The sequence below is a fragment of the Micromys minutus genome, assembly GCF_963924665.1.
Source record: "Micromys minutus genome assembly, chromosome: 8".
NCBI classification, from domain to species: domain Eukaryota; kingdom Metazoa; phylum Chordata; class Mammalia; order Rodentia; family Muridae; genus Micromys; species Micromys minutus.
In genome coordinates, this window is record NC_137977.1 from 28,363,461 (window position 1) to 28,366,678 (window position 3,218).

The window sequence follows — 3,218 nt, forward strand, 5'->3', positions numbered from 1 at the left end:
ATGAGAGCATCAGAAAAAAATGTCAATTGTAGGGGAATTTCCTCCTAAGCTTGCTAATCAGAAAGCACTCCTAAGTTTCTGTTGCTTGGACACCCCTAAAAAGATTAGCTTTGGACTTCATATTGTCAGAAGTGGAACATAAGAGGAAGTTATTTTAAATTATTTAATTACTATGCTTATTGAGTATTATGTTTATTTTTAACATACATTATTTTATTACAAATTTAAAAAAGAAAAAACAAAAAATGCAACATCCTAAAAAAAATTCTTTTTACTGGTAATACAAATTCCTATGAAGTTTTTTTTTTTTTTTTTTTTTTTTTTTTTGCTACCATAAGAAATTAAAGAAACCATTAAATATTTAGAAACATTCAACATCAAAAGCTTTAAATCTAACTGTATGTTGTAGCTCCTGAAAAAGCTACAAACTTTTTAAAAAGTATTTTCTCTACAAAGAATCTCATCAGCTATACAAAAATCTGTACAGTTTTTTTTTATACTGAAGCTAATGTTGAGCTGCACTTGAATTTCACGTTCTTAGCAAAATTGACTGAGCATATACTCCACTTTAAGACAGCCACTTATTCTTCATCCTCATCTTCCTCCTCTTCATCTTCATCTTCCTCCTCCTCCTCCTCCTCCTCCTCCTCATCCTCCTCCTCCTCCTCCTCCTCCTCCTCCTCCTCCTCCTCTTCTTCTTCTTTGAGCCTGTTGGCCTACCAGGACCCTTCTTTCCTACTTCACTTTTGCCCTTGGTACGGTATGCAGCAATATCCTTTTCGTACTTCTCCTTTAGCTTAGCTGCTTTCTGCTCATACGGTTGTTTATCTTTGGCAGACTGCTCAGACCACATCTCACCCAGTTTCTCTGCAGTATCTCCCATAGACATGCCAGGGTGCTCACTTTTGATCTTTGGGCGATGTTCAGAACAAAACAGGAAGAAGGCACATGGTGGTCTCTTCGGTGCATTTGGATCCTTTTTCTTTCCTTTCTTATCACCTTTGGGAGGAACATAGTTCTTTATCTCCCTGTCATAACAAGCTTTGTCGCTCTTGGCCAACTCTTCAAACTTCGACTTTTCCTTTGCAGACATGGTCTTCCATCTCTCGGAACATTTCTTCGAGAACTCGGCGAAGTTGACCGACGAGTCCGGATGCTTCTTCTTGTGCTCCTCCCGGCAGGTCTGCACGAAGAAGGCATACGAGGACATTTTGCCCCGCTGTTTGTTGGGGTCACCCTTGCCCATGACGACGACGCGGCGTCTACCTGGCGCGAGTTCTTCCCTCAGACCTCCACAGAGAGACTTCCTTCCTCAGGCTCCGGCGAGAACTCGAGTATTATGTTTATAAAGTGCATTCACATACTTCCTTCTCCCAAGGCTCAGGGACCATTCTGGAAGGAGGTGTAGAAAGATTGTAAAGGAAAGATGTCAGGACCAGATTAAAAACACCTTCCAGACGTAAGAGGACCACTGTATTCCTGAGATCAGAGCGGCTGAAGTCCCTGCACTGGGCCTGAACAAGATCCAGCCAACAACCCAGCATGAAGGAAGGACCCCCTGCCTCTAATCCTAGCAGAAGCTCTACTGACAGTTGATAGTTTCTTGGGTAGAGTCAGTTTTCATTGTGAATATGACCTCCGCACATCAACCATGCTCCAGGGACGAAATGTTCCCATAAACAAATATGGGAGGCAGAAGGAGGACCATAAAGGTTATAAAACACAACAAAAATGGAAAAAAAATAATGAATTTATCCAAAGAGCAGGCAGTAAATTCGAGAGAAACTGGCGTAGGAAGGGGTAGTGTGAATCTGATCAAGTTACATTGGAAGCAGATATGAAATCTTTAAAATTTATTAAGATGAATTTGAACTCAATTTTATAATTTACTAAAAATAAATTCATATTAAACAAAAATGTATCAGGGCTTTGAGTCCTTACAATAAAAAACAGTCTCTCACAGCTCCTTGAAAAACCCGCAATTGTGTAGAGCTTAACAATGCTGCCAACATTCAGTTCGCCCCTTAAAGATTTTGCCAGGTTGAAAGGTCACAGGTAACAGAGGCAGGGGTAATCTGCCTATCGAAATTTAGTTTCTAACTCCAGTGAGAAAGTTTATGACAATGGGAAACAGGTGTCAGGAAATTTCTGAAAGTGAATCCACCAAGCCACATAGTCTCGATGATGTGCTAAAATTCAGGAGAATGGGCAGCATTCTTCTTGGCCACTAGGTCTCTATCTCTGAGCAAAATGAACTAACTCCATGTGGCTCCTTGAACCCTTTAAAGCCTGTTAGCTATTTAGTTTGAGGTCCTCTGCAATGACATGTCTGTGATTATAAGAACTAATGTAAAGATCTCTTTTTGCCAAACATTGCTTAGAGTGATTTACATCTGGTAACATGGCCCAGGAAGAACTCAGGGAAGATGGGAGTGCTATTGGTATTATCTTAAAGTAGACAAAAATGTATAAGGTCAGCAAGCTGCCCAAGTTGTAATGATAAGAAACCAGAGCTCAGACCCAGGGTGTCCGCAGAGCTCACACTGTACCATCATGCTCACAGTCCTGCCCTTTGGTACACGAAGACCACACTGAGCCAACAATAGAAATCACACTGACATGCTACTAGGAACTCCATCAGATAAACAGGAAGCACCATGAAATAAATGCAGTGACTTCCCCAAAATTATAAATAGTGAGACCAAGTCAATAGGCAATATGTGATTTTCTCAGTTGTCTGGTGGCAGAGCAAATTACAAACTGGTATCAGCTCAGCCTGTGTGCTCTCTCCCTCTCTCAGGTTCTCTTTGAAGAAGGGCTTTCTTTCCCATCAACAAGTCATTAAGTGCTTGAAGCCACTGGGTATTCCTTTCTAACTGAAAATGAACCTGGAGAGTGAGGTTCATTTTCTAATGCAGATCTTTCTCTTTGTATTCTTAAACTATCCTCCTGTAAGAATGTGCTATGAGTATGAATTTGGGCATACTTTAGTTAGTTTACAATATATTTAGATCAACATAAGACTACAAAATGGTTCTCATATAACTGGCATGTAATTTTTATTATTTACAACATCTTGTATCAGTATAATACTTTTCTCATAATTAAATGAGCTAATATTGATATATAATTATGAACTAACACACTCCTTCTCTGGATTTCATTAGTTTTGCCCACTGTCTGTTTTCTGGTCAAAAATGTCATTCAGGCTACCACAT

The 3,218-nt window shown here is 39.8% G+C and overlaps 1 pseudogene across 1 annotated transcript; it reads right to left on the minus strand.

The window, feature by feature from the left end:
- Positions 1-581: 581 nt before the first annotated feature.
- On the minus strand, positions 582-1,246 carry LOC308423472 (high mobility group protein B2-like; annotated as a pseudogene). Its single transcript has one exon. The product of its transcript is annotated as a high mobility group protein B2-like (transcript).
- Positions 1,247-3,218: the final 1,972 nt, after the last annotated feature.